Genomic DNA, 14687 nt, shown 5'->3' on the forward strand with positions numbered 1-14687 from the left:
ATTGTAAATCTATCCATTTATTCACTCATTATTCCTTCCAATTGTATGCATCTATCATTAATCTCTACCAATTTATCTCTGCCTCCACCTTTCTACATATGCAGCATACTTTGTGTGTAAGTGGTACATACATGGAAAATAAAAAGAGTTTAGAAGATGCCAAACAAAACTAAAGGCTCAGTGTTATGCAACTTATTGAATATATTAGTACTAGATCCTAATTCTCATGAAAAAGAATGAAATTTGAAATAAGCATTACTTAAAAATACTTAGAGTTTATTTATTCATATTTATTATATTTTTCCTTAATATATGAGAAATAAAAATAGGACCATCCCATTACAAGTTATTCTCAGAGTACCACAATGAAAGACATCATTTAAATGGTAAACTCTATTAAATTGGGGGCTTCCCAGGTGGCACTAGAGGTAAAGAACATGACTGCCAATGCAGGAGACATAAGAGACCTGGGTTCAATCCTTGGGTGGGAAGTTTCCCTGGAGAAGGAAATGGCAACCCATTCTTGCCTGGAGAAGCCCATGGACAGAGGAGCCTGGCAGGTTACAGTATAGGGTCAGAAAGAGTCAGACACGGCTGAAGTGACTTAGCACATACTATTAAATTTTATCATTACATAAAGTACCATAGAAGTACAGGAATACAATTTGAGCAAATACTGAGTAAGAATATTACTATTACCTGTTCTTATCAGAGAATAAAAACAATCAACATAGGGTCACTACTGGAACATAAATGAGATACCAAGTCAGCTTTCCAGTTCCCACATTTTTTAAAGATTCTCCAAAATTAAAAAACAAAAAACATTCTGTTAATTTTTTCCATCATAAGAAGTTTCTCATGGATGGGGCAGAAGAAATTAACCTCACACTCTAGAATTTAAGGAGGTTAAAAATGGAAGTAAAAAAAATTAATTGTTATTAATCTTACTAATTTTGTTAGTATCTTAGAGAAGTAGAAAAAAACCTAGTTAGTGACAGAAGCAGCACATAAATAAGTGGATATTTTGACTATGGAGGAGATTCACATACATTTTGCTTTCATAATATGTGAGATAAACTTTAGTTTTGTTGGATGCAAAATCTGAGAAAGCTTGATCTATTTGTTTGTACTTAAATGGAAAACTGTGTATGTGTGTTCATAGATGACAGAGCAGAAAACATAAAATTAAAGACAGAAAAGAGAGACAATAATTGATGGTGGGAAGTTGCAGAGGAATATTTTTTTTCAGTTGGCCTGATAGAGGAGTTAGCTTTCTGAAGCAGAGATGTGTTTTTGAAACAGAGGATATGAAAGAGGAAGCTTGGACATAATAAACAATTTCTTGTGCAGAGAAGAAAAAAAAAAGAGGAAATTTAGTCAAATAACCACAGAATTTCAGAAAGCAGGTTAAAGAATTATTTGCTAATCATCTTAATATTAAAGAGAATAACAGGTAAATATGGTGGATATATATATGTATATATATACACATATATAAGGCTGCTGCTGCTAAGTCACTTTAGTTGTGTCTGACCCTGTGCAACCCCATAGATAGCAGCCCACCAGGATCCTCTGTCCCTGGGATTCTCCAGGCAAGAATACTGGAGTGCATTGACATTTCCTTTGCCTTAATATTAAAGAGAATAACAGGTGAATGTAGTGAATATATACATCATATATAAAATATATATGATGTATATATTTTATTTTTATTATATATATATAATATATTTAAATATATATTTATGTTTATATATTTATATTTTATATATTTAAAATATATGTTTAAATATATATAATATATATGGCTAATTGCCTTAATATTAAAGAGAATAACAGGTGAATATAGTGGATATATATATATTATATTTTTAAATATATTATAAATATAATATATATTTATAATATATATATATATATATAAAATTAGGACCAATTCATTCCAAAGACAATACTTTTAAATATATTACCTGTGGAGAAAGAGCAGGAGAGAGAGAGAGAGAAAGATTTGAGAGAGAAGAGACTCCACTGGTCCTCAAAGGAAATTGAGTCTTTTAAAAATTACATGATAAAAACATCCTAAGTCTAATATTTAAATTCAACATACATTTTCAGATATTTATGTTCTGTTTCCCCAAATAATCAATAAATAAGCTGTTGATTTGTAGAAGTTTGACTTTTCCCTTAAATGGGTTACATGCTATAAATATATTACAGCTATTTCTATTCCTAACCTATCTTTCCTCCTCCCTTCCTTCTTTATTTCTCTCTTTTCACTTACAGATATTTTGAGTGTTGAATGTATACCAATTATCAAGATACACAGTCAGATTTGTAATCATCTCCAAGTTAATAGGAAAGAAACAAACACTGATATGTCCATTACAGACTCAGAGGGTATGACAGGGGCAAGCAGACAGTGTTAAAGCAGAACATTAAATCTTGAAGGTTGATATGATTGATTGCAGTATTGTTTACAAATAGCTGTTGCCTCCCATTCTGGCCCTTTCTTGAGACCCATTCTTCACCCAATAACCTTGGCTATGTGGCTAAATTTTGCAATAAAATGTGGATAAGAATGACAGGCAAGGTTTTTTATAAATCACCATGTAATTCCACCTTGTCTTTTCCTGCTTGTTGTGGGACCCAAAATACGCTAGAAAACAATAATTTCTTAAGCCTAAATCATAGAATACAGAGGATATGAAGCAGGACCTGCCTACCCACAAGGGACATGCACATGAGCGAAAAATAAGAACTGGTAAGGTACTAAAACCCAGTCGATAAGAAGGCATGGGTTATTCTGGAGGTGCAAGTAGTTAATAAAGTTCAAAGTGAAGATGTGTACATAGTGAGAAGGGGAAGGAGAGGTGATGACAGGTTGTATGAAGGGGAGTGAAAGAGATGGTGGGGGAGATTGACAGGAACCCAGTTAAGGCACTTATATCTCATATCAAAGACTTAAGCTTAATTTGAAAAGCTATAGTCCTTAAAAGAAGAAAGAATCTTGTGAGCAGATTAGATTCTTAGAAGTGAAACTCTAGCAGTACTGTTTTGGTGAATAGATTGAAGGGGAAATGAGATTGAAACTAAATAAGGAGATATTTAATAATTTCATTCTGTGTTTTCCAGATACAGTCTCTCACATACCTGTCACCTTACTCTTGACTTTCCTTTATTTATCTGCTGACCAATAATATTTGGCAGTTTAAGGCGGCTAGGGTAGCTCAGTCCCAAACCTGGAATTCTGAGTCATATTTGACTCCTTCAAGTTTTCTTCAGTAAATGGTAGAATGACTGCTCCACCAAAGCCAACTGGTAGAGTACTTTCCTTATTTTTTTGCCAGGTCAGTTATTTGAATGAATGTGTACTAAAGAAAGTCCAGAGAAATACAAGGGATATTGTATTAGCATCAGCACCCAAGAAAATGAAAATGAGGAAAACCTTAAATTGAAGAGGTCTGTCTTTGTTCTGCAACTGCCTTGGGTTGACACTCCATGTGTTATTTCTGCATTTCACTTTGAAAATAAACTCGACAGTCTGGGCAGGGATCTCTTTAAGCAAGTATCGCCATTAAGGAAATTCACTTTGCATTGCTGCCTGAGCATGACCGAGGGACTTGCTGATCCCTAGGCTTCTTGATCTCCTTTTGGTTGTAATCTACTTAAAGGCAGAGAAGATATGACTGTTACCCTTCTGAGGAAATAGGCATATTAAGGCATTTTTCCAGCAGATAGAAGGAAATGGAAATTAAGTCTATGTTGGCTCACATTTCAAGTATCTTCTAGACGGTATTTCTTCAACCATTGGTGGTAAAAGACCAAGTTTATTTCCATCATCATTAATCTATCATGGAACAATATCCTTGTAAAATACAATAAAATTAATCTCAAGAGAAATGATAATAAAAAGGGTAAAAATACAAGTCCATAATTTTACAGTCAACAGACAAAAATTATTCTGTGAAATTTCTGTGTTGCCTGTTGTTCAATCACTAAGTCAAGTCCAAGTCTTTGTGACCCCGTGCACTGCAGCACGCCAGGCTTTCCTGTCCAACACGATCTCCCGGAGTTTGCCCAAATTCATGTCTATTGAGTCGATGAGGCTATCTACCATCTTATCCTCTGTCATCCCCTTCTTCTGTAGCCTTCGACCTTTCCCAGCATCAGGGTCTTTTAATTTCTATAATAATATATTTAATTTCAATTTTTGTATTAATATTGCTATAGACTAGAAAAAAGTTCACAGGAAAGAACTGGTCTCAAACCACCTTTTCATAGAATAACAGAATCATATTTAACATATTTTAAAATACCGGTAAAAATATCAAACATGGAGGTGAATTGTAAAACCAGCCATCTAAAGACAGTGACAATATTATGAATTCTCTCTCTTTAACTCTCCATTCTGAAGTCTCTACTGCCATGTGGACATATAATTCAGAATGAGTCACTTTATGAGTCACTGTCATGTTTTATCAAAATAATGTGTTAAAAACAATACCTCAATTTGCATGCACGTATACTCAGTCTCTCCGGCTTCCCGGGTGGCTCAGAGATAAATCCACCTGCAGTGCAGGAGACATAAGAGATGTGGGTTCCACCCCTGGGTGAGGAAGATCCCCTGGAGGAGGGCATGGCAACCCACTCCAGTATTCTTGACCGGAGAATCCCGTGGACAGAGGAGCCTGGCGGCCTAGAGTTCATGAGGTAGCAAAGAGTCCTATGCGACTGAGCGACTGAGCATGCGTGCGTGCTGTGTTGCTTCAGTCCCTGTGACTAGCTGTCCCATGGGGATTCTCTGTCCATGGAATTTTCCAGGCAAGAATACCTGAGTGAGTTGCCTCAGTTTAGCTGTCTTTAATTCTTGAAAATGTTATACTCAAATATTTTGTTCATATTGAGTTAATACTGAAAATGAGGAAAAACTGAAAGTCGTGTTTGACTCTTTGCGAACCCTTGACTGTAGCCCACCAGGCTCCTCCGTCCATGGGATTCTCTGGGCAAGAATACTGGAGTGGGCTGCCATTTACTTCTCCAGGAGATTTTCCCGACCCAGGGATTGAACCCAGTTCTCCCGCATTGCAGGCAGACGCTTTACCCTCTGAGCCACCAGGGAAGAAATGGTTATTAATAAAATAAAAAGTTATAATCAATGAAATAAAATCAATAAACCAAACTCTTTTTTTAAAAAATGTTTATGAAAGCACCTGCTTTCCTAAAAGCAAAGAATTGGATAACTATTTGGGCTGATTAGACAAATAAGATTGATAAGATATGAGCTCTTGTCAGAATTCTAATATTGCATCTATTGGGATTGGCAGTTGTGTTTACAGTAAAATGTTAAATTATAAAAACTCTTGAATTATATTTTGCTCCTATTTATCTCTAGAGAGAATCCCTAAGCCAAGACATTAGCAACATTTCAATTAATAGCATATAAAAATGCATCATGACCTTTACCAATATTAAAACATTAATGATAATTGAAATGCTATATTTATTTTTCCTCCAGGATGCTGGCAACAACACTAGCAGCAGCAGTTAAAGCATTGGAGGAAATATAACTAAATTTCTCCATTGAGAAACCTCAAATGGACCCCAAGCCTTCCACAGGAATGGTAATAATGTATTTCAACATGTTATTTATCCTACGGAATCATTTCTAATGAAGTTTAATGATGGCCATGTTTATAAATAACATCTGGTAAATATGCTTTTAAGATACAAATAGAGTTATGAAGCTGACTACTTGCAAAAATCCTGGCAGATGTTAATATATTCTTCAGTATTTCTTTCTAAAAGGATACACTTTGTATGGTCATAGAATAAAAATGGGATGTAAAGCATGAAAGTCACTCAGTCATGTCTGACTCTTTGCAACCCCATGGACTGTAGCCCACCAGGCTCCTCTATTCATGGAATTCTCCAGGCAAGAATACTGGAGTGGATTGCTGTTTTCTCTTCCAGGGGATCTTCCCAACCCAGGGGTCAAGCATGTATCTCATGCATTGAAGGCAGACCCTTTACTGTCTGAGGCACCAGGGAAGCCTAAATGGGATGGGATAAAGATAAATAGTGGTCCTTTGCATTGTGCTAGGATGATAATCTACAAGCTTTTATCTAGTAATAAACAACATCATGGTGGGAGAGCATGTGATGTTTAGAGCTGCAGAAAGCTTTTTGCTTCACTGTGGGAGTTTCTACTGAGCAAAGGGATGCTCGATCCTCTAAATTTTATCATAGGAAAATAAATTAAAAGTAGATAAGAAAATAACAGCAACACGAACAAGGGAATACCTATAGAGTGAAAATGTGTTAACTCCCTTGGAGGAAATCAATAATGGGCAAGTTAGCCTTTTAGTAAAAAAGCTGTTTCATACTGGGCCTCCAGGGGCCATTTGTTCATATTCCAGGGCACCAGCTATTAATTTCTTACATCTCATTTCAGGAAAAACAGTTCCTCTTTATGTCTTCCTCTCCTTTTACATCATGTTCTTGCAGGAATATCTAAAAATAAAGCAAGACAGAGCTAAGATACAAAGTTTTTTGAACAAAATTTTAATGTTAGTAACTCCCTCCCCCAGTTTTTTATTTGAAAAATTTCAAAGTAGCTTCAGTAAAATGTTATTCATTTGGTAAGCCATAAAGCTAGTAAGTAGGTGGTTGAGTCAGAACACAAATTTTAATCAGTCATATTTCAAAGCTTATCCACATGACCAACTTTCCATAACCAAATAGAAAATCTGCTTTAAAAGCATCTTCACACATGCTCTTTTAATTCAGCTATTTACTAGTAGCTGGTTACAACAGTAAACATAATTTTGTCTAGCCTTTCGTTTTATCATTTCCGTTAGCTTTCTTTTGAAGAATGGTTACCTTGGAAGATGGAGTCTGGCACTTTCAAAACCACAACATGTCTTACATTCAACTCTAGATGGTGTTTTCTTCATGCAAAAACATATCCTATGTGAAACAGTTCCTCAAAATATTCATTTCTTATTTGGTTCATTGGAGGGACGATTTTTAACCAATCCTTTATTTCTGATATAGAGACACGTCAGAATCAGTAGTGGGAAAGCAGATGGCTGGAGGAATTAAGCACACAACATCAAGTCATTTCAAAGCGAAAGCCAGAAACACAAGTCAGAGAAAGAATCTTTATGCTGTCTGAAAAGGACTGCTTTTCCAGGGGCTGGTTTTACTTTGGAAGCACTTTCCTGCTGTTAGTTATGTCATTTGTTACTGAATTTATTGTCCAACTTTGACAAAATTTTAAAGAAAGCATAAGAAAACAATTTTACACAAATGCATTTGATTGATAATCAGGAAATTCATAAGGATAAAATGCTTTCAATAAAATGTTTTCCTATCAGGTGGTTCTTTATCTAAAACAAATAGACTGCCAGATATTTCTCCAGTGAAGATGGGTTTATGTAGGATCAGCAGAGAACTGAAATTTGAGGTTTGCAATTATGGTGAGCAGTGCGCTATTCCCCACTGACAAGGGAAGAAGGATGCTTTTAAAAGAGTAGAAAAGGAAGTTGGGAGGGCTACAGTCAACCAAAAGTCCATGGCTTTTCATTGACTGAGTACTTGGAGTAAAGAAGTCCAGTAAGTCCCCTCCATATGATCAAGTTCCATTCTGAGAGCATATTTGTATATCAGTTTGTTCGTAAGTCTAACAGTCAGCCTAGGTACCAAGCTGACACAATTGGTTATATAGTACTGTACTGTAATAGGTTGATAATGCTCTTCAAATAATACATAGAAATCAAACTGATACAAAAAGTAAAGAAAATATTTTTAATCTTACAGTACAATACTTTGAAAAGCACAGTAGTACAGTACAACGGCTGCCATGCAGGGGCTGGGATCGCGTGAACAGGCAAGAAGAGTTACTGACTGGAGGAGGGAAAGGAGGTGGGAGATGATAGGGCTGAAGGACCATCGGAAATAGGAGATGGAGGGCAAGTTGCAGTTTCATGCATTCCCGATGTTCATGGACTGCACGTTTATAGCTTTAAAAATTCCCAACTTGAAGATTCATATGTAGGGGACTTACTGTCTCTCTTTTTCCTTTTGGACTCTGCTAATATCCCAGGGTGTGAGAGTCCCCTTCTGGTCACCTAACTCTATTTAATTGAAATTTTTCTTTATTAATTGTGTTTTTATATTCCCCCCTTATGATCAAGCACCTTCTCTGAAAGGATCAGTAATCAAGTCATGTTTTTCTAGTGTTAGTGGATTTTTGCCCCTCAAAGCCAGGAAGAACATTTTTTGGGTGTAGTGTCTCATGTTAAAGGGAAAGTATCCAGGCTGAAAACCAATGGAGGTCACATTCAAGTAACATGGAAGGATAGGAGGCTGAACTCTCAGGAGATAAAGTTCTTGTGTTACCAAGATCAGAGATATTGGCTATCATTTGAAAAGTTATATCATCCTCAAAGTTTTGATGACAAACTTCCAATAGACCTGGTTTGGAAACCTTGGGAAAGTTGTCCCATCAGATGTCACGTGCTTCAATTCTGGGATTTTTTTTAACTTTTAGGTCACTGATGATATTTATGTTCAGTCAGGGTCTGGCACTTTCTTTAGATGCGTCATTTGAATCCAAGTGTTTATTGCTTGAAGTTTAGCAGCGATTTGTTAGCATTATCTGATAGGGGCTTCTCCAGTGACATTGAAGAGAGTTCTTCTGAAAGTGTCCACTCCAATAGACAAAATCTCCAGCAAGGAGGATACATGAGGTCTTTGTCTCCCAAGAGTGCACTGTGAGAAGATTGCTCTGCCAAAACATAATTGTCTTTCATAGAAGAAGTTAGACCTTTGCTGTATTGAGATGGAAATATCTATCAGTCATAGGTCAAAAAAAATAAAGTAGGATTCAAGTCCTTTGGATATCCTGTGACTACCTCAAAGGGTGAGATTTTATAAGTTCCAAAAAAATGGTGGATCTGAGATTTAGAAGGAAAAATGGCAATGCTTCCGATCAAGGTGTTTGGAGTACCTCTACAAATTCTTCCATTAACATCTTAATGTCATTCGTGCACTCAGCTAAACCAGAGGATTGGGGGTTGTTAGTGAGCCTGGTGGGCTGCCGTCTATGGGGTCGCAGAGTCGGACACGACTGAAGCGACTTAGCAGCAGCAGCAGCTGCAGCAGTGCAGTGAAAATGTAAAACCAGTAAAACAACACAGACTTGTCTAAGTAGGCCAGTAAAATGGCTTCCGCAATCACTATGAAAGTTGAGAGGAGTTTCCCATGTAGAAATATTCTTTTCCAAAAAAAATACTCGAGCCACAGAAGAAGCAGGAAGCAGTAACCTGTCTGCAAGGGTAGGTTTCAGACCAGTATGAAAACACACAGACCATGATTAAATATATTTATATCCGTGACACATAGGAAATTGTACAAAATCCATTTGACAGACCTTGAATTGTTCATTAAGCAGTTAAAAAGGCCTGGGAGTGGTACAAACAAGTTTTTCTGGGCTGTATTTCAAACAAGAGGGATGAGTAGGTAGGCAATTTCTGTGGCCTTGTTAATGATTCTCGACCAATATTGATTCATGAAGGCTATCATTCTGTCAGTTGACCAATGTCCTAATACATGTCCAGTGGTGAGAAGAAGGAATTTTAGAGTCTCTGGTAGGACTGGGTTGTTATTTGGTGCAAACCATACCTTTATCTTTTTATCAAACCAAGAATTGATGAATTTCCAATCATGTTTTTCCTGTTCTGAGGGCAATTGTTTGGTTTCTCTAGTCAGTTTTTTAAAATTGTCATTTTGGGAAACATCGCTTTAGACCATTGATGGAAATGTGGCGACTGTTGGTCTCTTTAGCAACCTCATTCCTTGTGGAGATATGGGAGAAGTAGTTTCCCTTAGTTTCCAGAGGGTCAAGTTTTACTGCCCCAGAATTTTAAGGATAGCTGAAGTAGCAAGTGAAACTATTGTATGTGAAAATTTCTGATCATGGGGACTATTTTAAATTTTAATTCCACTGGCAATAAGGAAGCCATTTGAGTCTATGATATTCCAAAATCGTGAGCTACTCCAAAAGCATGTCTATTATCAGTGTACATATTGGCAGTTTTATCTTTGGTAAAGTACAAGCTTGTGGAAGAGTATAAAATTCAGCCTATTAGGCTGAAGTATCCTGCTGCTGCTGCTGCTGCTGCTGCTGCTAAGTCACTTCAGTCGTGTACGACTCTGTGCGACCCCACAGACGGCAGCCCACCAGGCTCCTCCGTCCCTGGGATTCTACAGGCAAGAATACTGGAATGGGTTGCCATTTCCTTCTCCAATGCATAAAAGTGAAAAGTGAAAGTGAAGTTGCTCAGTTGAGCCTGACTCTTATCGACCCCATGGACTGCAGCCTACCAGGCTCCTCCGTCCATGGGATTTTCCAGGCAAGAGTACTGGAGTGTATAACCTCCATTGCCTTCTCTGACTGAAGTATCCTAAACAACATCAAAAGGAGTTGCAGTAGCATATTCAGTAAAATATTTGTAATACCAACTTTTAAATAAGAACTGTCAGTGAACCAAGAGAAGTCAGCATTACTCAACCTGCAGATCATCATGAGGAGTCAGGAGGTGATCCATCAGCATTAAGCAGTCATGAGGAACTTCATCAGTGATAGAGGGGGAAAAGTAGCAGTGTTAAGGTTATTACAAAATGAAACAGTTGTGTGATAAGTAGTTTACAAAAGGACTTCCTAGGAGGTGAGGTAATGACCAAGAAACATTGCATGGGATAAGAATTTGGGAGGGCTCCTACTGCATGAGGTACAACAATGGTTAAAAGTGATCCCACAATGATTTTCTCAGTGGTCTTAACCAAAACGGCAATGACCATCATGGCTGTAAGGCAAGAGGGTTATACACACATCACAGAGTCCAGTTGCTAGCTATAATACTATATGAGTCAACAGTGGTCCTCATGTTTTTGGGTGAGAATGCTGAAGGTATTCCCTCAGTTTTCATATAAAAGCACACCTAATTATATTCCACTTCACTCTATTACACTTCACAGATACTATGTTTTTGTTTTTCTTTTACAAATTGAAGGTTTGCAGCAACCTTGTATAAAGCAAATCTATTGGTACTATTTTTCCAATAGCATTTGCTCACTATTTGTCCCTGTGTAACATTTTGGTAATTCTCTCAATATTTTAGAATTTATTATTATTATCATTAAATTTGTTATGGTGATCTATAATCAGTGATCTTTCACATTACTATTGTAATTGAGTAGTTTTAGCAATAACATATTTTTAAATTCAGGTATATATGTTGTCTTTTTTAGACCTAATGCTGTCTCACATTTTATAGACTATAGTATATGTGTACATAACTTTTATATGTACTGGGAAATCAAAGCATTTGTGTGACTTACTTTATTGTGATATTCACTTTATTTCAGTGGCCTGGTCCTGAGCCTGATACTTCTCATAGTGATTCTTGTCCAAAATGGAAAAAGGTAAGCTGATATTCAGGATACCCCAAAGCAGGTGAGTTCATCAAACTCTAAGACCTTAAAAGCTATGTTGTCTGGCTTTTCTGACAAATTTGGGTTCGGTTGTCACTGTTTAGCAAAACATTCAGAGATTTGGCTATAAGAGAAATTTAGAATCCAATTTTGGCAACTAGCTCAAGAAAACCTCACGTTTGATATTTAGTTTTGGCTTTGGAGAAACAGAATACCTTGAAGCCCAGATGGATTAAGACGTAGATCTTGTTGTGATATTAGACACTCTAAACATCAAACCTAGGTTTGGGCAAACTGCAATTTTTTCTTTGGCCATTTTATGCCCCTTTAAGGCTAAAAGTATTAGGAAATAGATGCTGACTTTCTGTGAAGAGGCTTGAGAAGGAAATCAATGAAGCAAATCATCCACATATTGCCACAAAGCAGGAGTGTGGCCGTATCGCTGGGTGAAATTTATATCACCCAGATCAGCCTTCAGGATTTATGAGAAATAACAAGGACTCTCAGTAAACTCGGAGGCATTACTGTCTAGGTGAATTGTTTTTCTTCCCAAGTAAAGGCAAAAGGGTATTGGCTAGCTCCATCAATTGCAATACTAAAGACTGCAGTGCATAAATCAATTACAGTGAAGAATTTACTTCCAGCAGGAATGGATGTTCGAAACATAAGAGGGCTAGGAATGTAGGTTGTGAGGAATAGTAAGGTTGTTTATTGCTCAGAGACTCTGAACAAACCTCCACCCGGGCCCTTAGGTTGTCTCCTTGGTAGACAGGAGTGTTACAAGAGCTGATATCAATACAAGAGATAATAAAGCCTTGAGACTTGTAGTCTATGAGCCTTATGCATCGAAGGGTTTTGTTACTTATAGGATATTGATTAATTCTATGGAGATGCTTTAAAAAATTTATGTAAATCTTGACAGAAAGTTCACTGTGAATTTTGCCAATATTAGCTGTAGATTTTTCCCATAAGGAGGATGGTAGCTGATTCAATAGGGACAAGGGATCAATGTTTTCAGTCAGCTCTAGTACCATCAGACATGACAGAGAGGTCAAAGGGTCATTCAATTTACCTAGTTGGTAACTTTGATGACTACTGTCAAATTCTATAAATACCTCTTTATTTTGAAGGAAAAAAAGATTTATATGCAGCATGATACTTCTCTAAGATGTCTAGGCCGAGTAAATGGATGGGATAGAGGAACTATGGAGAAAAGTATGTGCACCTCTCAAAGGACCTAAATAAAAGGGAATGAGTTCAAAGATAGAAATCTCTTTAAGATTCATCAGAGAGCCTCACTATTTGAACTATCTGATTACCTCAAGGTGAGTGCTGTTTTATAGTAGTGGAATTAAGTACCAAGAGTATCACTTTAATGTCAACTAGTACGGGGAGAAATTCATCCCAAATCTGGAGATATGCTTCTCCAAGCTTAGAGGAGGAATTGGGAAGATCCTCTGTAGTCCTTCAGAGCTCCCTCAGTGAGAACTGGAAGGATGTTGGAAAGCCTGTGTTGATAAGAAATTAATCAATCAGTCTAAGATAGAATTAGAAAATTATATTTGAGCCAAATCTGAGGATTATAATCCAGGAAGAACATCTCAGAAAGCTCTGAAAGCTGTTCCACCTGTCAGAAGTCAAGACACAGTTTAAGTTTTTCGAAACAAAGCTGTACTTCAAATGATGTATCATTGACATTTCATGTTATCTAGACCTAAGCACCATCATAGTGGGCCAAGATCAAGAAGGAATGTTATCTTTTAAGAAGTTTTCGTGCTAATGCTAGGAGTATATTGATCTTTAGGATTGAGCCAGTATTCCTGCCAACAGGAGGAGTTGGTCAGTGCATAATGCAGATATACAATGCCCAATGGGGCTAGAGAGGAAGTCAATGGTCAGAGAAGAATTCTTATGTTTAAAATTTTCTTGTCTTACTATAAAATATGATTTTTATTTTGCACTTCATTAGGTGCTTGAAGCACTTAAATTTGTAGCAATCTCTTCCAATGTCCTGTCTCTTTTTTGAAATATCAGCAGAAGCTAAGAGGGTTTTGTTTTCATTTAGATGACTTCATTTGCTAGAGTTGAAGATTAAGAATTCTGGTGATCATCCCTTTAGGTGACTCAACTAGAATAGGAGAGATGTGATTTGCCAGATTAACTAAAACTGGAATAGACATAATTTCCCATTTCATCCAAATCCTTTTTACTAGAAAGGAAAGGTCTAAGTTCAACCTTAGACCTGAAAACAGAGAGTTAAAACCTATCCTAGTAGAAATCAACATCTAAAGGAAGATCAGAATTTTCTTTAGAAATAATTTGAAGTCAATTGCAGTAGTTGTGAAAAGACTCATCAGATTTTTGAGTGCAAGACTGCATTTTGTTCAATTAGCAGCCTTTGGAGAATCCCGAGGAGTTGCTTGAAAAATCACCCAGCAATTACTCAAGTCTGATCATATGATCAATTGTTAGGCTGATCTCCAAGGTTGTAGTTCTAGAGACCTTCCAGAATTTTCCCAGTCAGTGGTTTTCATCCAACGTTGGGTCTAGCCTTCACCAACAAGTATAAGAACTAGCTGATGTGAGTCAAAGAAACCAGGATGATACATTTGGATGACTGTATTAAATTCTTCAGCAAATCTGTTAGGATCTTTGATTAATTTGGGAAAATCTTTGAATATGGCACCAAGTTCAGCTTTAAGGAATATAGGAAATTAAGAGTTTAGCCTCTAGATACTCAGAAGTCTTAATTTTAAAGGAATAGGTTCTGATAAGTTTGGAGAAAAGGAAAAAAAAAAAGGAGAATTTCTGAAAACAGGGGAAGGTCAGTGAAAGAATTGAGGGAACCAAAGTTATAAAGTAGGCAGGTAGTATAAGAGGAAAAGAGGGAAATGGTGCCAGAGGCAGAGTCTGGCCACTAAGAACTGAAGGGGAGGGACAAAATGGCACTGGAAACAGAGCTTGAAATGAAGAAGCCAAGCAAGAGCCTGAGGCTTCAGGAATCAGTTTATCTTTATTTAATCATTCAGTGCCTGATGCTTTTGAACTGTGGTGTTGGAGAAGACTCTTGAGAGTCCCCTGGATTGCAAGGAAATCCAACCAGTCCATCCTAAAGGTGATCAGCCCTGGGTGTTCATTGGCAGGACTGATGCTGAAGCTGAAACTCCAATACTTTGGCCACTTCATGTGAA

The sequence above is a fragment of the Bos mutus genome, chromosome 14, assembly GCF_027580195.1.
Source record: "Bos mutus isolate GX-2022 chromosome 14, NWIPB_WYAK_1.1, whole genome shotgun sequence".
NCBI classification, from domain to species: domain Eukaryota; kingdom Metazoa; phylum Chordata; class Mammalia; order Artiodactyla; family Bovidae; genus Bos; species Bos mutus.